The following is a 21,596-nucleotide window of genomic DNA, read 5'->3' as shown; positions in this document are numbered from 1 at the left end:
GAAGAAAGAAAGAAAGAAAGAAAGAAAAGAAAAGAAAGAAAGAAAAGAAAAGAAAGAAAGAAGAAAGAAAGAAGAAAAGAAAAGAAAGAAGGAAGGAAGGAAGGAAGGGAGAAGTAACAGAAAGAAGAAAGAGAAAGAAAAGAAAGAAAGAAGAAAGAAAGAAAGAAGAAAGAAAGAAAGAAAGAAAGAAAGAAAGAAAGAAAGAAAGAAAGAAAGAAAGAAAGAAAGAAGAAAGAAAGAAGAAAGAAAGAAGAAAGAAAGGAAGGAAGGAAGAAAGAAAGAAAGAAAAGGATGGACGGAAGGAAGGAAGGAAGGGAGGGAAGAAAGGAAGGAAGGAAGGGTAATAGGTGGAGGAGGGAAGGAGAAAAGTAAAGTAAAGGATGGAACCACATCAAAGGACATGGGCACCAACCTGAAAGGGTTCTCTGCAAACGTAATCAAGTTACAATGAAGTCATACTGGATTAGGGTGGACCCTAAACCCAATGCCTGTTGTCCTTGTGAGAGGACACAGGGAAGAAAGCACAGAATGGCCAGAATTGCCAGCACCCACCAGAAGTTAGCAGGGAGGCATGGGCCAGATTATACCCCAGAGACATCAGAAAGAATCTCCCTGCATACACCTTGACTTCAGGTTCTGGCCTTCTAGACGGTGGAAGAATACATTTCTGTGTTCTGGGCCAGCCAGGTTTCGGTAATTTGTTATGGTAGCCCTAGAAAAGTCATATAGATGGTAAAATTAATATGTGAAAGTTTAAGCAGAAATAAGATATTCGTCTAATCTCTAAATATCTTCCCTCTAATATTTATTAATTACAAAGGGAAAATAGTAATTTTATCAAAATGAAACCTGACAGACACCATCTTGGGCAATGATGAAGGCTGACATCACTGGTAATACGTACTTTCATGTTCCCAACACAATGTAATGGGAAGGGTGCATCACCTGTATGGTGTCCCTTCCCTTATGCAAAACCTTTCTAATCACAAGAATCAGCTGGAACACCTAGGTTGAGGGACATTCTACAAAAGAACTGATTGGTACATTCAAGTGTCAAGATCACGAAACACAAGAAAAGACTAAAGGCAGCCAACAATCAGAGAAGACAGGATCCAACAATGAAATGCAGTAGGAGATCCCAGAACAGCAGGGGACATCAGTGAGACAAACGGATGCAATTCAAAGAACATTGTGATTTAATGAATGGTACCGTACCACTGTTAATTTTTTTAGTTGTGATCACTTTTTTATAGTTAAGATGGTAACATACGGGGAAATGGAAGGAAGGGTTCACATGAACTCGGTACTGCTTTTGCAACTCTGCTATAAGTCCAAAATTATCTTCAAATTTAAAAAGTAGTAACAGGCATACCTCATTTTATTGCACTTTGCTGTAGTGTGCTTTGCAGATATTGCAGAGTTTTCTTGTTTTTGTTTTGTTTTTAATAAACTGTAGGTGTGTGGCAAGGTGAACAGGTCCATCAGCACCACCACTTTTTTTTTTTTTTTGAGATGGATTCTCTGTCGCCCAGGCTGTAGTGCAGTGGGGCAATCTTGGCTCAGTGCAACCTCTTCCTCCCGGGTTCAAGCAATTCCCCTGACTCAACCTCCTGAGTAGCTGGGAATACAGGTGCGCACCATCACACCCAGCTAATTTTTTGTTTGTTTGTTTTTGTATTTTTAGTAAAGACGAGGTTTCACCATGGTGACCAGGATGGTCTCGATCTCCTGACCTCATGATCCACCCGCCTTGGCCTCCCAAAGTGCAGGGATTACAGGCATAAGCCACCGCGCCCGGCCATCAGCACTTTTCCAACAGCATGTACTCACTCGTGTCCCTGTGTCACATATGGGTAATTCGTGAAATATTTCAAACGTTTCCATTATTATTAAATCTATTATGGTGAACTGTGATCAGTGATTTCTGATGTTACTATCGTAATTGTTTTGGGATGACATGAACTGTCGAACTGAAAATGAACGAACTGAATCTGTAAATGCTGTGTGTGTGTTCCGACTGCTCTACCAACCAGCCATTCCCCTGTCTCTCTCCCTCTCCTCAGGCCTCCCTATTCCCTGAGACAAAATATTAAAATTAGGCCAATCAGTAACCCTAGAATGGCTTCTCACTGTTCAAGTGAAAGGAAGGGTTACACGCATCTCATCTGAAATCAAAAGCTAGAAATGATTAAGCTAAGTGAGGAAGGCACGTCAAAAGCCGAGACAGGCAGAAAACTAGATCTGTACCAAACAGTCAAGCTGTGAATGCAAAGCAAATGTTTTGAAGAAAATTAAAAATGCTACTCTAGCAAATACACGAATGATAAGAAAGTGCAACAGTCTTATTGCTGATATGGAGTCAGATTCAGTGGCCTGGATAAAAAAAATCAAACCAGCCACAACATTCCCTTGAGCCAAAACCTAATACAGAGCAAGGTCCTAACTTAGTTGATAAAGCAGCGTCAGAGTTTGAGATGATTGACTCTAATTTTGAAAGATGTTCTACTGTGATAAAATGCTATCAAACAGTACTGCATGCTATAGAGAAAACTTTCATGAAAGGTGGAGTCAATCAGTGCAGCAAACTTTATCACTGTGTTATTTTAAGAAATTGCCACAGCCACCCCAACCTTCAGTAACCACCACCCTGGTCAGTAGCCTTCCACATGGAGGCAAGATCCTCCAGCAGCAAAAAGACAATGACTTGCTGAAGCCTCAGATTATCGTATTTTTCTTAGAAATATTTTAAATTAAGGTATGTACGTTTTTTGACAGAATATTATTGCACATACTTAATAGACTATAGGATAAACATAACTTTTTTATATGCAGCAGGAAACTAGAAAGCTCATGTGGCTGGCTTGCTTGCAATATTTTCTTTATTGCGGTAGGCCGGGGCTAAACCCACAGTATCTGCAAGGTATGCGTGTGTTAGGGGAAGGGGTACTGCAGGACGGGAAACCCCATGAGGAAAGTCAGCCAAATGATCACTTGATATTTCAAGACACAAGAAACTCAGCACTGTAAAAAATTAAGCTCAATAATTAGACTGCCACGACCGAACTTCCAGTGTACAAGGCGCCAATAACTGGATCACTCACAAGACAACACGCTGCGTTTAACATTTTTATTTTTAACTCCGCTTTGGTAGTACAAAAGTCATAAAAGTACAAACCAGACAGTTAAAAATACACTTGACACTCGAAATGGTGAAAAATTTCCTTTACAAATTTTTACATCAAGGTAGTAGCCAACTCGTTTATGACACCAAAAAGTTGTCCATCATTAGTGTTTTCTAGAGAAAGTCTGCTGCGGATTCCCTCATCCTTAGAAAGAAGGAGAAGAAACACAAGACCTGTAAACATCAGTAGCTTTGGGAACACTTAGGAATTCTCAGAGAGTTCAGTATAAACCAGTAAAAAGCGTATGTGTTGAAAATATTGAACACTTAACTTTTGGCAAATTTGGAAGCCTGCCAGACAAAAACTGCTCAAGTATTAGAAAATATTTAAAACATACTCTTGGTATAAATACAATTTTAAATATTTTTGAGTATTCTCTTGCCTGTTGTATTGCTATTAAAAAAAAAAAAGTGCTCTGATTTGCATAAGATGGAAAAATAATTAAAGCTAAAGAATATCTTACATTTTATCCCCCACCATTTTGAGGGCATATTTTTAAAGCAAAAAAGTATGCTTGTTTGTTTTTAATTAAAACCATTAGCCTAGGCTGCACATATATTATTTACACTAATACATACCACTAGAAGTCCTATATTGCTACTTTCTGGATCTCAGTGAAATTTATTTCCATACTGACTTTCTCCGGTCCACAGTGTAGATGAATGTATACACACACAGTGTTCATTAGTTGTCAGTAAAAATTCTCATAGAACCGAATTCCCCATTTACTTAAAAGGTTAGACATGTTTAGTTTGATGCTGGAAATAGAATCGCTTAAGTCTATGTACAGTAAATACTTTGAAGTATATTTTTACGGAAATCATCTTTTGGGACACAAATGAAAGATGTGCTTTTTCTATGTGAAATAAAAGAAGCGCCCAAGGCACCCCCAACACTGACACGGAGGCGGGTCTTGGAGACCTCGTAACTGGCCTCCCCCACAGCTCGCCCCAGGGTTACCATAAATCATGTACTACTATTTATGCCTCTGGGTCCTTTCAGGTGTTTTGTAAAATGTACAGTTAAAAAAAAAAGAAAAAGAAAAAGAAAAGTCTGTCAGGCCTAAAGGGAAAGTAACTGGAGTATTTTAAATAAGGAGCATTAGTTACAAGAGGAAAAACAGGAAATACACAAAGAAAAGCATGCCAGAGGTAGGTGTAGGCCCATCTTGTGTGAGAAGCAGGGTTCTTTTGGCTTGGCCTTGGGTTGTCCAAACATATTTGTGTGTGTGTGTGTGTGTGTGTGACTTTAAACCATTTTCTCCTTTACTCAATGGATTGACCAAGAATCGCTCAGCTAAAGGTTAGGGAAAAAAAAAAAAAAAAAAAAAAAAGGCCGGGTGCAGTGGCCCACGCCTATAATCCTAGCACCTTGGGAGGCCGAGGCGGGTAGATCACCTGAGGTCAGGAGTTCAAGACCAGCCTGACCAATATAGTGAAACCCCGTCTCTGCTAAAAATACAAAAATTAGCCAAGCTCGGTGGTGCATGCCTGTAATCCCAGCTACTCAGGAGGCTGAGGCAGGAGAATCGTTTGAACTTGGGGAGGTGGAGATTGCAGTGAGCCGAGATTATGCCACTGCACTCCAGCCTAGGTGACAGAGCGAGACTCCATCTCAAAAAAAAACCTTCTCAAAATGTGTAAGTGCTGTAGGAGTGACATGGTAGTGGCAGGAGTTAATGCTGAATTTGTAGTCAAGTCATCCAAAGTCTAGCATCTGGTCCCATCTGACTCCATGGTCCCTTGGGGAATCAACTCCTCAGGGCTAGACTAGATTCTTGCCACTGAGCTTTTACCACTGAAGATTCATCTTTTATCTTTTGTAACAGCTAACCTGTATGTATGAAGATCTAGGATGTAGGAACAGGAAAAAGAGAAACACACGCTCACGTGCACACATGTATACACATATACACACACACCCCTGAGCATAAGCTCAGACTGTACGTGAATAGTATCACTGCACATACTGATCATAATGGAAAAACTACAGTGTGTACACCAAGGCCTGGGATTAGGGGCTGGGAAGGGTAGAGGCAGGGAGTGGTTAAGAAGATAAAAACAGCTCTTTTCTTCCCCGGAAGTATAATAAATTTTTCAAGACTCTTTCAAAGCAAACTGAATTTTGTATACGGCACAGCAATAACATTCTCTTCTAGGTTTTAATCACATGCCTGCTGACTCCATGACAGAAATTGTATAAAATATATAAAAAATTCCCGAGGCAACTTCATATCTTGTAAGTTTTCAGTCTCTTAGAGTTCTTCAAGTCAAGTCATTGCTGCAAGAGAAAACAAAAAAAGTAGCTCTTTAACCAAGGGTAAGCATCATATCACATATTAATCTGCCTGAGTATTTAAAAACACAGAAGGATTATAATCTAGTCTTACCCTGTCCCATCCCATCCCACCCCATTCCTTCCACCATTACACATTTTTTGTCTAGAATTCCGTCTAAAGAAATTTAAGTAAAATATAATTAATTCCAAGAGTTCTCTCGAGATCTGGCTGTTTAAACGTACGTGCCCCTCCCCCTTTCTCTCTCTTGCTCCTGCTTTTCCCATGTGATGTGCCTTCCATAGGTGTCTTTCTAAAGCCCCACGGAAGAGAGTTGACTGGAGGTCTCTACTGACCAACCAGGACTGCACAGTTGGGATTTCAAGTAAGAACACAATGATTAAACATTCCATCTTAGGTCTTTATTGTACCTTCAGGGTTCTGGATTGTATTTTTAAGTCATTCTAACAACCAACCCTTGTCAACGTCTACATTTACATTACAAACAAAGCCCCATACTTGTAAAATAGCTCCCTGCTTTTTAAATGACTTTTTATAACTCTCATGTAATGAACAGCTCTGTGACTTTTTCCTTTCATGTTTTACAGACTGGGATAACCCAGGACAGGACTAAAATTACAGAGCTCCCCGTGTATGCTGAAACACACACACCATGCAGGAACCCACACGAGGTTCAGGAACAAAACGTTCTCCTATCTGCCAAAATCCTGTGTACCCTATAAATGCTAAACGAAACCAGAGACAGATCCAGCTTGCAGAAATATGAAGAAATAGCATGAAGCTGGTAGAAATGTTTTGAACATACTTTTTACTTATTTTACAGATTGTCCTTCAAGGTATGTACCTTATTATTATCTATGTTATCCTCTTCTGTCATTTGGTCATCCACAATATTCAGTGGTTATAAGAGAATAGAAACAGAGCACAAGCAGAAGAATGAGGGAGAGAGACAGAAAGAAAGAGATTTATTTCCCAAATCAGATGATGAGCAAAGGACTTTTATCCCCTTAGCTAAAAAGGAAATGAAACATTGTCCAATAAAACAGCAAGGATCAAGTTTTTAATTCTAATGAAATAAGTAATACCCTGCACTGAATTGCCAAAACTGTACAAGAACTGCAGATTTTTACTGTAAAACTGAACAAAGTCAAGTCTGGAACGACTTTCAGGTAAGAGTCAATTCATATAAACATTCTAGCAGAGGGGGAAAATAGGTAGAAAGGCCAGAGGTAGAGAAATATAAAAATGGCCCTAAAAAAAAAAAAAGGAAAAAATGAGAGGGAATTTTCCAGGCAAAACCTTAAACTAGGCCATTATCTAGAAAACAGGTATAGTATTCCACTATTTTTATGTCTCCTCTTCATGTGCTCCCTGAGAACTAGACATTTCTGCATCAAGGAAAATAACAAAGTCACAGGTGGGGGATGTCAGGCCTAGAAAGTAATGTTTCATCACAGTAACAGTTTTCACTGCAACCTAGAAACACTCCTCATTTTGAGTGTTTTGCACAGATTTGACCGGCTTTAAGAACGGGGCATGCAAGAATACAGCCTAGGCTAAGAAGGAGGGGCCTGGATTCAAATCCAGACCCCTACTGCCAGCTGTGAAACCATGGCTGTCTCTAGCATTCTCTCATAGGGTTACTGGGGATTCAACATGCGATGATCCTATGCACAACGCTTAATACGAGGAAAAGCCATCAGTGTGCTCCGAAAGGTTAACTATTCTGGTCATTACCATCATCCAATTCTCTGCTCTCAACAATCACATTAGCTTTCTTCAACAGCTGCCTTCTGCAGCTGATAAAAGCTGCACTGTCTGCAATATCTTCGAGAGAGGAAGTAAAAAATACAAATTGCTGCTTAAAGTCCTCACTGCCAATACCAGAAACTAAGCAGAAAAGGGAAAGCTAATCTTATTAAAACCCTTGCAGTTCTGGTCTCTCCTTACAAACACACATTTATTAGAAGGTGGTAGCACATTACTGACACAACACTATGACCTTCCAGGTACTTCTTTAACCCAGAACAACAGTAAGTGTTACAAGGTACCTTCCACATTGTCCTGCAGCAGTCAGAAATCACGTGTGGCTGGGCACAGATACACCAGAAGGCTAACAGGAGTGGGTGGGAGAGGGAAGAAACACCCACCCACTCACTGTTCCCAGCTGCCATCACATGGGACCACACCACGCTGAGCAAGCCTGACCTCTCTCTTCAGGAGAAATTTGGTGATTGCAATTTACACCAGTAACTACTCAAGCTGGAAACAATCAAGCAAAGTTCCATTACATGGAAAACACAATTCAGAAATCTCCAAGTGTAACCATTTTGCTTATAAAAGAAGACTGACAGATAAAAATTAAGAACCACCTGGCCAGGCGGTGGCCCACGTCTGTAATCCCAGCACTTTGGGAGGCCAAGGCAGGTGGATCACGAGGTCAGGAGATCGAGACCATCCTGGCTAACACGGTGAAACCCCGTCTCTACTAAAAATACAAAAAATTAGCCGGGCGTGGTGGCGGGCGCCTGTAGTCCCAGCTACTCGGGAGGCTGAGGCAGGAGAATGGCGTAAACCCGGGAGGCGGAGCTTGCAGTGAGCTGAGATCGTGGCACTGCACTCCAGCCTGGGCAACAGAGCAAGACTCCATCTCAAAAAAAAAAAAAAAAAAGAACCACCCAGAAGATTTATCTGGAACAAAGGACAAGGTTGTCTTTTTCTTTAGAGTTTATTGGTTATGACATAATCTTATAAAGATAAAGCCATAATCCTATCATTATATTCCATTATATTATATTATCCATTATATTATCCTATCATTATATTCCACTGAAGCTGCCATATATATGTCTCTGATTAGGATACACATATAAATATCTATGCCTTGTTAAAAAGGATTTTCTAGAAAAAAAAGAAACTGATCCCTTTAAAAATTAGAAACATGTTATAAGAAACTAGGAGCCTAAGCGGATTAATGAACAGTAAATGCTAAAATCACTAAGTGTAGGGTGTTAAGGAAGGAAAAGTCTATCTGATTAATAGTAACAGCACTGGCGTTTGCAGAGCACTTTCTCTGTGCCAGGTACTGTCATGCTAAGCACTCTAGGGTCATTAACTCCATCTTCCTGATGACTCCATGAGTCAATCAATGATGATTCCCATTTTCATAGGAGGAAACTGAGGCTTCCAGGTTCAATAATTTACCAAAGGCCATACAATTAGTAATGGGAAAGTAGGAAATCCATCCCAGGCAGTCAGACCTGGAAGACCACAAAGCTACCTCCACACTGCATTGCTATCTGGTCACCCCAGAGACACCCACAGCATCACTGAGATCCTCTGGTACCCTCGCTCCTCTGTTCCCCACCTGTGTGGCGGGCAACAGAAAGGAAATGCAGAAACTAGAAATGCTGTCAGGGTCTCTCTCAGGGGAATCATTGTGGTTGCATGAACAGTTAAATGATGCTAAAAACCTGTACTTTAAAGAGGCCCAGTCCCTGGGAAGATCAAAAGTACACTTACACAACACTGAATTCCCATCTCATTCTAAGACAAGGCTATGGAGTCACACAGTCGGATTCATAATTTTCTTGAACACTTTTAAATAAAATAAATAGAGAAGGTTGTTTATAGAAAGAGTTATATGACAGCAATATTAACACTGAAGTCCTGGAGCTACATTTAAGTGATCGTTCACTAATAATCTGTGCTCCTTTAAGGCTCACACGTCTTAGTTAGAGATTTATCTTGTTCCAGGCTCTACTGACCATTCTGCGGTTACACGCTTGCGGGTTATGATCGCTGTGCATGTGACACCATGGTCCTGCAACCGTACTGCCTGTGTAGATCGGCATCTTGGCAGATAGAGATTAATGGGATCATATCACAATGGATTCAGTGCTTATAGTCCTTTAAATCTTGCTCTGGTCTAAACTGTGTGTTAGATTTTATAAATTAACAGGAATACCTTCTTATTTTAATAAATGCTGTTGTTTGTTTAACAAACCCAATAGATTCATGCTAATCTAGGCTAATCCATGCAATCTTTTAGAATCAGTGTTTCCCAGAGTGATCAGCAGAACCTGCTTTAGAATCTGCTTAAATACTACCAAAAACTGCAGATTCCTTGGGCCCCTCCCTGAGACCTACTAAATCAGAGTCTATGGGGTTGCAGTCCAGGACTCTGCTTTCCTATAAGGTGCTTCATTGATTCTAATGCACGTATGAAGGTTTAAGTGTAAAGACCCAGTACTAATGTTTGTCAACTAATTAAAAACAGCAAGAATTAAATCCACTTCCAAAGGGTAAACTCTGCAAACACAACACTATAAAGTCAGTGGAGGTCAAAAAAATACACCTCAGAAATGGGAGAGAAAACAAATATGACAAAATCATTTAAAGACTGAAATATTAATTAACATGTCAGTAACTCAGCCGGGCATGATGGCTCATGCCTATAATCCCAGCACTTTGGGAGGCTGAGACGGGTGGATCACCTGAGGTCAGGAGTTCGAGACCAGCCTGGCCAACATGGTGAAACCACGTCTTTACTAAAAACACAAAAATTAGCTGGGCATGATGGTGCATGCCTATAGTCCCAGCTACTTGGGAGGCTGAGGCAGGAGAATCACTTGAACCTGGGAAGCGGAGGTTGCAGTGAACCGAGATCGCACCACTGTACTCCAGCCTGTGTGACAGAGTGAAACTCCGTCTCAAAAAAAAAAAAAAAAAAAATCAGTAACTCTATTTGAACTGCAAAATTTTAAAACTACAGAATCATTTTTTAAATGTATTTCAAAGTAGTTGGGAATTAGAATTCGACTCATCTGCAGAGGACTCTTGACGATGAGATGAATGCCGTGTTATCACACCTGTTAAGCAATCACTGCGGGCCAGTTATGTACAAGGTGCCACCTGAAGGCTCGGCAAAGGCTGAGAAGACACCATCCAAAGGCACTGCCCAAGCCCTGAAGGAGCTTCAAGTGTGCAGGGAGGAAGCTTAAAGAATCAACTTCGACCCAAGAAAAATGAGACATGCTGCGTACCATTTTTAAACACAATTGGAATATTTTATAACTCGGTTTTTAAATCTAATAATATATAGTAGATGCTCTGTGTCTGTACATATAACGCTACTTCAATCTTTTTTTTTTTCTTAAGAGACAGGGTCTCACTCTGTTGCCCAGGCTGGATGTACAGCGGCACAATCATGGCTTACCGGAACCTCGAACTCCTGGGCTTAAGTCATGGAGTTAAAGCCACTACTTTAGCCTCCCATGTAGCTGGGACTACAGGTGCATGCCACCATGCCCAGCTAATTTTTAAAAAAAAATTTTTTTAAAGTAGAGATAGGGTCGCTATGTTGCCCAGGCTGATCTCAAACTTCTGGCTTAAAGCAATCCTCCAGCCGCAGCCTCCCAAACTGCTGGGATTACAGGTGTGAGCTATCACACCCAGCATCTACTTCAATCTTTGGCATTTGCAGGCCATTATGAAATGTATAAGGCACAATTCATTTACTTAATCCCTCATTGATAGACATTTAAAGATGCTTCCAGTTACTTGCTACTATAAATAATGCTGAAGTGAACAACTTTGAACATTATCTTTGCATTTATGCATGATATCTATTAATTGGAATAATTTGGTCAAAGAGTACATATTTAAGTTTTTACAGTTCCAGATTGCCACCACAAAGGTCGAGACCATTGTAGACTCCCTGCTTTGGTGTGGGATAATGTCCATCTCCCTGCACCGAGGGAATTTCTTTGTTTGGTTTGTTTTTTTTTTTTTTTTTGAGTTTTGCTGTCATTGCCCAGGCTGGAGTGCAATGGTGCGATCTCGGCTCACTGCAACCTCTGCCTCCCAGGTTCAAGTGATTCTCCTGCCTCAGCGTCACGAGTAGGTGGGATTCCAGGCTTGCACCACCACCCCCAGTTATTTTTGTATTTTTATTAGAGACAGGGTTTCTCCATGTTAGTCAGGCTGGTCTTGAACTCCCAACCTCAGGTGATCTGCCTGCTTCAGCCTCCCAAAGTGCTGGGATTACAGGCGTGAGCCACCGCACCCAGCCTCCTGCATCCCATTTTTTTTTTTTTTAGAAAGAGTCTTGCTCTGTCACCCAGGCTGGAGTGCAGTAGCATAATCTCGGCTCACTGCAACCTCCGCCTCCCAGGTTCGAGCAATTCTTCTGCCTCAGCCTCCTGAGTAACTGGGACTACAGGCATGCGGCATTACACCTGGCTAATTTTTTTGTTTTTAGTTCACCATATTGGACAGGCTGGTCTTGAACTCCCGACCTTGTGATCCGCCTGCCTCAGGCTCCCAAAGTGCTGGGATTACAGGTGTGAGACACCACGCCCAGCCCCTGCACCCTTTTATCCAAGGTGACCACATGAACCAGTTTGCCCGGGAGGTCTGGCTTACCCAGAATAATTATTCAGTGTCCCTTTTATTCTCTGTAGAGTCTCTCTCTGTCACCCAGGCAGGAATGCAGTGGCACTATCCTGACTCACTACAGCCTCCAACGCCTGAGCTCAAGAAATCCTTCCACCTCAGCCTCCCAAGTAGCTGGGACTACAGGGGTATGCCACATGCCCAGCTAATTTTTTAATTTCTAATTTTTAGAGACAGGATCTCACTATGTTGCCCAGGCTGGTCTCAAACTCCTGGCCTCAAGCCATCCTCCCACCTCAGCCTCCCAAAGCACTGGGATTACAGGTGTAAGCTACCTCCTCATTTTGGATGTGAGTTATATGGTCATGCTAGTGTTAACATTCATCTTTGCCACCAGAGAAGCAAAAAGAGATCTCGGTTTGGATTTATTTCATTGTTAGTAAAGTTGGGCATTTTTTATGTTTATCGACTACTACATATTCCATGAGTTGAATATTATAACTCCCAATTTGAGGAGAGGGCTTAATAACTAAAACCTTAATTTTTTAATATCAATAGTGAGAAGCTTTCTATGTATGTGGGTCAATTCAGGAAAAATAATGTTTCTAGGTGTTTTTCTCCATTCAAAATAGAAATCACTTTTTTAAACTAGCATAGACAGAAATGTATATTCCTGCAAATTATATTATCTTCTTTGTTGAATAATACCAATGAGAAATTCTGCACTCCTTACAGTTTTGAATCTTCTGACATTAGATTTAGATCTCACTGAAGTCTGAAGGTTGTTCTTTACTGGGTTATATTCTCATAGCAATTTCAACGTACTTATATATTTAGCAACAATGGGTTTCCCAAGTGACAGCAACTGAACACTTGTGATTTACCAGCCTTTGAGATGGTAGAATCAGAGCACCTTATTCCAAGTAAAATGTAAGTGGCATCAAAAGTTATTCTGGGCCGGGCGCGGTGCTCAAGCCTGTAATCCCAGCACTTTGGGAGGCCGAGACGGGCGGATCACGAGGTCAGGAGATCGAGACCATCCTGGCTAACACGGTGAAACCCCGTCTCCACTAAAGAAATACAAAAAACTAGCCGGGCGAGGTGGCGGGCGCCTGTAGTCCCAGCTACTCAGGAGGCTGAGGCAGGAGAATGGCGTGAACCCGGGAGGCGGGGCTTGCAGTGAGCTGAGATCCGGCCACTGCACTCCAGCCTGGGCGACGGAGCGAGACTCCGTCTCAAAAAAAAAAAAAAAAAAGTTTTTGTGTACCTGGAAAAAGAAGGATTCAACTGGAAATTATTTAAATGCAATTCAGCAGTTTCCTACTAGTCTCAACACACTTCTGATTTAATGTCTACACTAAGCTACAGGCAGAATAACTTATTATTCTGAATAGTACCATCTCTTTCTAATAAGGAAAATGGAACAAGTTGATATTGCCTCTCTACTGGCTTGTGAGGTACACAGAGTTCAGCTAACTGGCCTTCAGTAAGCCTCCACTTGAGTATCAAATGGACAATACTGCTTTACCTTATAGATGATATCTAACCCAGCCTCTCTGAGCTTCAAGAGAATCAAGAAATATTAAAAACATTAATTTTAACACTTTTATTGGCTACAAGTTTAAACAGGGCTCATCTGATGTAGCAACTTAACACCTAACCTATTTTGCACCTACTTAGAACAAAGGAACAGTATCCCTACAAAGTTGTAGGAGTATCATTATCCACACTTAACAGATGGAGAAGCTGGGGCATCAGAGGCTAAGTAATTTGTCCAAAGCTAGATAAGCTAAAAAGATATTGATCGCGAGAAGTCTGATTCTAGAACCTCTATGGTGGAACCACTACAGTATCCTATGTCCTGTTACTTACAGAAAATAGGTACTGTTTTAACTTAAGCTATTTAATGTTAATAGTACTCAAGGTCTCAAGGTACTAATTAAGAAAAATAAAAATCAGCCGGGCGCGGTGGCTCATGCCTGTAATCCCAGCACTTTGGGAGGCTGAGGCAGGCAGATCACAAGGTCAAGAGATCGAGACCATCCTGGCTAACACAGTGAAACCCTGTCTCTACTAAAAATACAAAAAATTAGCCAGGCACGGTGGCGGGCACCTGTAGTCCCTGCTACTCGGGAGGCTCAGGCAGGAGAATGGGGTGAACCTGGGAGATGGAGCTTTCAGTGAGCCAAGATCGCACCACTGCACTCCAGCTTGGGTGATAGAGCAAGACTCCATCTCAAAAAATAATAATAGTAAAATAAAGAAAAATTAAAATCCTGATTATAACCATTAATTCAATTTTCTAATTATAGGTAAAAATGTCTCTGAAAGCATTTCATTTTCCACTTCCCTCATGCCCTCTTGAGTCTGTCTTTAGGCCCTCCAAAGTCTCTAGCCTCCAACATTGCTGAATTTCTACAGTGAAAAGAGCAGACGTCAAACAGCTGATAGGGATAAAGAGGAAGAACAGAGAAGCTCTAGCTCAGTGGGTCAACCTCTGGTCAACAACAGGAAGGGGCCCTGGGGCAGGCCCCTGCCCAGGGAGATATGTGCTAGGAGGAGATGGCTTGCTTTGGTGGCAATTCAAAGCAAAACAAATCAAAAATCCCTGGTCCCCCATGTTGTCTAAACTCTGGGAATACTGATAAATGTGTTTTAGTATCTCCTGTGCACAGAACAAGGCCATGGAAGAATAACTTAGAAAAAACATCATAGTTGATGACAGCAAAGTATGTTTTTAGGTCCGCTCAAAACTCCCAGATCATGGCCATAAATGTACTGAAGCCATTCCCAACAACTGAGGACAAACAGGGCATATAGCTTTTTAACTGTGTCCACCATTTTCACTCCTTATGGCTCAGTCAATGTGGGAGAGTAAAAGCTGGTTCTTCCTCAGTCATCTGTGAGTAAGACAAAAACTCAACAGTCAGGGAACCATAGAACCTAAAAATCACTAACTTCAATAAAAAGCAAGATACCAACAAGTATAGTATCCATGCTCTCATGTGTAGAAAGGCAAAAGGAGGGGCTTTATATACACTGACATATTGCATAAGCACGTACGTGAACAGCATAATCCTGAAAGAGCACAGAGAACACTGATCACAGTGGTGTCCTCTTGAGAAAAGGTTTAAGAGATGATATATGCAAAGGGGTTAGGGGGATAAAGATGGAGCAAAGATTTATTTTTGGGATTTATTTTTCACCCTGCAGATTTTCACTGTCTGTCTGACACACTGCCACATCCCTAAACACAGCCAACTGCCTGGCATGTAGTAGGGGCTCAAGTCATGCTTTTTTTTTTTTTTTTTTTTTTTTTGAGACAGAGTCTTGCTCTTGTCACCCAGGCTAAAGTGCAATGGCATGATCTCGGCTCACTGCAACCTCTGCCTCCCGGGTTCAAGTGACTCTCCTGCTTCAGCCTCCCAAGCAGCTGGGACTACAGGTGCCCGCCACCACGCCCACCTAATTTTTGTATTTTTTTTTTTTTAATTTATTTATTATTATTAAACTTTAAGTTGTGGGGTACATGTGCACAACGTGCAGGTTTGCTACATATGTATACTTGTGCCATGTTGGTGTGCTGCACCCATCAACTCGTCATTTACATCAGGTATAACTCCCAATGCAATGCCTCCCCCCTCCCCCGTCCCCATGATAGGCCCCGGTGTGTGATGTTCCCCTTCCCGAGTCCACGTGATCTCATTGTTCAGTTCCTGCCTATGAGTGAGAACATGTGGTGTTTGGTTTTCTGTTCTTGTGATAGTTTGCTGAGAATGATGGTTTCCAGCTGCATCCATGTCCCTACAAAGGACACAAACTCATCCTTTTTTATGGCTGCATAGTATTCCATGGTGTATATGTGCCACATTTTCTTAATCCAATCTGTCACTGATGGACATTTGGGTTGATTCCAAGTCTTTGCTATTGTGAATAGTGCTGCAATAAACATACGTGTGCATGTGTCTTTATAGCAGCATAATTTATAATCCTTTGGGTATATACCTAGTAATGGGATGGCTGGGTCATATGGTACATCTAGTTCTAGATCCTTGAGAAATCGCCATACTGTTTTCCATAATGGTTGAACTAGTTTACAATCCCACCAACAGTGTAAAAGTGTTCCTATTTCTCCACATCCTCTCCAGCACCTGTTGTTTCCTGACTTTTGAATGATCGCCATTCTAACTGGTGTGAGATGGTATCTCATTGTGGTTTTGATTTGCATTTCTCTGATGGCCAGTGATGATGAGCATTTTTTCATGTGTCTGTTGGCTGTATGAATGTCTTCTTTTGAGAAATGTCTGTTCATATCCTTTGCCCACTTTTTGATGGGGTTGTTTGTTTTTTTCTTGTAAATTTGTTTGAGTTCTTTGTAGGTTCTGGATATTAGCCCTTTGTCAGATGAGCAGATTGCAAAAATTTTCTCCCATTCTGTAGGTTGCCTGTTCACTCTGATGGTCGTTTCTTTTGCTGTGCAGAAGCTCTTTAGTTTAATGAGATCCCATTTGTCAATTTTGGCTTTTGCTGCCGTTGCTTTTGGTGTTTTAGACATGAAGTCTTTGCCCATGCCTATGTCCTGAATGGTACTACCTAGGTTTTCCTCTAGGATTTTTATGGTATTAGGTCTAACATTTAAGTCTCTAATCCATCTTGAATTAATTTTCGTATAAGGAGTAAGGAAAGGATCCAGTTTCAGCTTTCTACTTACGGCTAGCCAATTTTCCCAGCACCATTTATTAAATAGGGAATCCTTTCCCCATTTCTTGTTTCTCTCAGGTTTGTCAAAGATCAGATGGCTGTAGATGTGTGGTATTATTTCTGAGGACTCTGTTCTGTTCCATTGGTCTATATCTCTGTTTTGGTACCAGTACCATGCTGTATTGGTTACTGTAGCCTTGTAGTATAGTTTGAAGTCAGGTAGCGTGATGCCTCCAGCTTTGTTCTTTTGACTTAGGATTGTCTTGGAGATGCGGGCTCTTTTTTGGTTCCATATGAACTTTAAAGCAGTTTTTTCCAATTCTGTGAAGAAGCTCATTGGTAGCTTGATGGGGATGGCATTGAATCTATAAATCACCTTGGGCAGTATGGCCATTTTCACGATATTGATACTTCCTATCCATGAGCATGGTATGTTCTTCCATTTGTTTGTGTCCTCTTTGATTTCACTGAGCAGTGGTTTGTAGTTCTCCTTGAAGAGGTCCTTTACATCCCTTGTAAGTTGGATTCCTAGGTATTTTATTCTCTTTGAAGCAATTGTGAATGGAAGTTCATTCCTGATTAGGCTCTCTGTCTGTCTGTTACTGGTGTATAAGAATGCTTGTGATTTTTGCACATTAATTTTGTATCCTGCGACTTTGCTGAAGTTGCTTATCAGCTTAAGGAGATTTTGGGCTGAGCCAATGGGGTTTTCTAAATATACAATCATGTCATCTGCAAACAGGGACAATTTGACTTCTTCTTTTCCTAACTGAATCCCCTTGATTTCTTTCTCTTGCCTGATTGCCCTAGCCAGAACTTCCAACACTATGTTGAATAGGAGTGGTGAGAGAGGGCATCCCTGTCTTGTGCCAGTTTTCAAAGGGAATGCTTCCAGTTTTTGCCCATTCAGTATGATATTGGCTGTGGGTTTGTCATAAATAGCTCTTATTATTTTGAGGTACGTTCCATCAATACCGAATTTATTGAGCGTTTTTAGCATGAAGGGCTGTTGAATTTTGTCAAAAGCCTTTTCTGCATCTATTGAGATAATGATGTGGTTCTTGTCTTTGGTTCTGTTTATATGCTGGATTATGTTTATTGATTTGCGAATGTTGAACCAGCCTTGCATCCCAGGGATGAAGCCCACTTGATCATGGTGGATAAGCTTTCTGATGTGTTGCTGAATCCGGTTTGCCAGTATTTTATTGAGGATTTTTGCATCGATGTTCATCAGGGATATTGGTCTAAAATTCTCTTTTTTTGTTGTGTCTCTGCCAGGCTTTGGTATCAGGATGATGTTGGCCTCATAAAATGAGTTAGGGAGGATTCCCTCTTTTTCTGTTGATTGGAATAGTTTCAGAAGGAATGGTGCCAGCTCCTCCTTGTACCTCTGGTAGAATTCAGCTGTGAATCCGTCTGGTCCTGGACTTTTTTTGGTTGGTAGGCTATTAATTATTGCCTCAATTTCAGAGCCTGCTATTGGTCTATTCAGGGATTCAACTTCTTCCTGGTTTAGTCTTGGAAGAGTGTAAGTGTCCAGGAAATTATCCATTTCTTCTAGGTTTTCCAGTTTATTTGCGTAGAGGTGTTTATAGTATTCTCTGATGGTAGTTTGTATTTCTGTGGGGTCGGTGGTGATATCCCCTTTATCATTTTTAATTGCGTCGATTTGATTCTTCTCTCTTTTCTTCTTTATTAGTCTTGCTAGTGGTCTGTCAATTTTGTTGATCTTTTCAAAAAACCAACTCCTGGATTCATTGATTTTTTGGAGGGTTTTTTGTGTCTCTATCTCCTTCAGTTCTGCTCTGATCTTAGTTATTTCTTGCCTTCTGCTAGCTTTCGAATGTGTTTGCTCTTGCTTCTCTAGTTCTTTTAATTGTGATGTTAAAGTGTCAATTTTAGATCTTTCCTGCTTTCTCTTGTGGGCATTTAGTGCTATAAATTTCCCTCTACACACTGCTTTAAATGTGTCCCAGAGATTCTGGTATGTTGTATCTTTGTTCTCATTGGTTTCAAAGAACATCTTTATTTCTGCCTTCATTTCGTTATGTACCCACTAGTCATTCAGGAGCAGGTTGTTCAGTTTCCATGTAGTTGAGCGGTTTTGATTGAGTTTCTTAGTCCTGAGTTCTAGTTTGATTGCACTGTGGTCTGAGAGACAGTTTGTTATAATTTCTGTTCTTGTACATTTGCTGAGGAGTGCCTTACTTCCAATTACGTGGTCAATTTTGGAGTAAGTACGATGTGGTGCTGAGAAGAATGTATATTCTGTTGATTTGGGGTGGAGAGTGCTATAGATGTCTATTAGGTCTGCTTGCTGCAGAGATGAGTTCAATTCCTGGATATCCTTGTTAACTTTCTGTCTCGTTGATCTGTCTAATGTTGACAGTGGAGTGTTGAAGTCTCCCATTATTATTGTATGGGAGTCTAAGTCTCTTTGTAAGTCTCTAAGGACTTGCTTTATGAATCTGGGTGCTCCTGTATTGGGTGCATATATATTTAGGATAGTTAGCTCTTCCTGTTGAATTGATCCCTTTACCATTAGGTAATGGCCTTCTTTGTCTCTTTTGATCTTTGATGGTTTAAAGTCTGTTTTATCAGAGACTAGTATTGCAACCCCCGCTTTTTTGTGTTCTCCATTTGCTTGGTAAATCTTCCTCCATCCCTTTATTTTGAGCCTATGTATGTCTCTGCGTGTGAGATGGGTCTCCTGAATACAGCAGACTGATGGGTCTTGACTCTTTATCCAGTTTGCCAGTCTGTGTCTTTTAATTGGAGCATTTAGTCCATTTACATTTAAGGTTAAGATTGTTATGTGTGAACTTGATCCTGTCATTATGATATTAACTGGTTATTTTGCTCGTTAGTTGATGCAGTTTCTTCCTAGCCTTGATGGTCTTTACATTTTGGCATGTTTTTGCAATGGCTGGTACCGGTTGTTCCTTTCCATGTTTAGTGCTTCCTTCAGGGTCTCTTGTAAGGCAGGCCTAGTGGTGACAAAATCTCTAAGCATTTGCTTATCTGTAAAGGATTTTATTTCTCCTTCACTTATGAAACTTAGTTTGGCTGGATATAAAATTCTGGGTTTAAAATTCTTTTCTTTAAGAATGTTGAATATTGGCCCCCACTCTCTTCTGGCTTGAAGAGTTTCTGCCGAGAGATCTGCTGTTAGTCTGATGGGCTTCCCTTTGTGGGTAACCCGACCTTTCTCTCTGGCTGCCCTTAAGATTTTTTCCTTCATTTCAACTTTGCTGAATCTGGCAATTATGTGTCTTGGAGTTGCTCTTCTCGAGGAGTATCTTTGTGGCGTTCTCTGTATTTCCTGGATTTGAATGTTGGCCTGCCCTACTAGGTTGGGGAAGTTCTCCTGGATGATATCCTGAAGGGTGTTTTCCAACTTGGTTCCATTTTCCCCCTCACTTTCAGGCACCCCAATCAGACGTAGATTTGGTCTTTTTACATAATCCCATACTTCTTGCAGGCTTTGTTCATTTCTTTTTCTTCTTTTTTCTTTTGGTTTCTCTTCTCGCTTCATTTCATTCATTTGATCCTCAATCGCTGACATTCTTTCTTCCAGTTGATCGAGTCGGTTACTGAAGCTTGTGCATTTGTCACGTATTTCTCGTGTCATGGTTTTCGTCTCTTTCATTTCGTTTATGAGCTTCTCTGCATTAATTACTCTAGCCATCAATTCTTCCACTTTTTTTTCAAGATTTTTAGTTTCTTTGCGCTGGGTACGTAATTCCTCCTTTAGCTCTGAGAAATTTGATGGACTGAAGCCTTCTTCTCTCATCTCGTCGAAGTCATTCTCCGTCCAGCTTTGATCCGTTGCTGGCGATGAGCTGCGCTCCTTTGCCGGGGCAGATGCGCTCTTATTTTTTGAATTTCCAGCTTTTCTGCCCTGCTTTTTCCCCATCTTTGTGGTTTTATCTGCCTCTGGTCTTTGATGATGGTGATGTACTGATGGGGTTTTGGTGTAGGTGTCCTTTCTGTTTGATAGTTTTCCTTCTAACAGTCAGGACCCTCAGCTGTTGGTCTGTTGGAGATTGCTTGAGGTCCACTCCAGACCCTGTTTGCCTGGGTATCAGCAGCAGAGGCTGCAGAAGATAGAATATTTCTGAACAGCGAGTGTACCTGTCTGATTCTTGCTTTGGAAGCTTCCTCTCAGGGGTGTACTCCACCCTGTGAGGTGTGGGGTGTCAGACTGCCCCTAGTGGGGGATGTCTCCCAGTTAGGCTACTCAGGGGTCAGGGACCCACTTGAGCAGGGAGTCTGTCCCTTCTCAGATCTCAACCTCCGTGTTGGGAGATCCACTGCTCTCTTCAAAGCTGTCAGACAGAGTCGTTTGCGTCTGCAGAGCTGCTGCGTTTGTTATTGTTTACTGTGCCCTGTCCCCAGAGGTGGAGTCTACAGAGACAGGCAGGTTTCCTTGAGCTGCTATGAGCTCCACCCAGTTGGAGCTTCCCAGCAGCTTTGTTTACCTACTTAAGCCTCAGCAATGGCGGGCGCCCCTCCCCCAGCCTCGCTGCTGCCTTGCCGGTAGATCACAGACTGCTGTGCTAGCAATGAGGGAGGCTCCGTGGGTGTGGGACCCTCCCGGCCAGGTGTGGGATATGATCTCCTGGTGTGCCTGTTTGCTTAAAGCGCAGTATTGGGGTGGGAGTTACCCGATTTTCCAGGTGTTGTGTGTCTCAGTTCTCCTGGCTAGGAAAAGGGATTCCCTTCCCCCTTGTGCTTTCCAGGTGAGGCAATGCCTCGCCCTGCTTCAGCTCTTGCTGGTCAGGCTGCAGCAGCTGACCAGCACCGATCCTCTGGCACTCCCCAGTGAGATGAACCCAGTACCTCAGTTGAAAATGCAGAAATCACCGGTCTTCTGTGTCGCTCGCGCTGGGAGTTGGAGACTGGAGCTGTTCCTATTCGGCCATCTTGCTCCGCCCCCCAATTTTTGTATTTTTAATAGAGATGGGGTTTCGCCACGTTGGCCAGGCTGGTCTCGAACTCCTGACCTCATGATCCGCCCA

At 41.6% G+C, this 21,596-nt stretch overlaps 1 protein-coding gene across 1 annotated transcript in view; it reads right to left on the bottom strand.

Annotated features, from left to right (window-relative positions):
* Nucleotides 1-3,113: 3,113 nt before the first annotated feature.
* Nucleotides 3,114-21,596, bottom strand: part of RELL1 (RELT like 1) — a 79,947-nt gene continuing 61,464 nt past the window's right edge. The window contains exon 7 of the mRNA XM_008017661.3: nucleotides 3,114-5,462. The gene's annotated coding sequence lies outside the window, so the exon portion shown is untranslated. The remainder of the gene's footprint in view (nucleotides 5,463-21,596) is intronic.

The sequence above is a fragment of the Chlorocebus sabaeus genome, chromosome 27 (genome assembly GCF_047675955.1).
Source record: "Chlorocebus sabaeus isolate Y175 chromosome 27, mChlSab1.0.hap1, whole genome shotgun sequence".
In the NCBI taxonomy this organism is placed as follows: Eukaryota; Metazoa; Chordata; class Mammalia; order Primates; family Cercopithecidae; genus Chlorocebus; species Chlorocebus sabaeus.
Note: the sequence above shows the minus strand (reverse complement) of the source record. Positions and strands in the feature narration are given on the sequence as shown.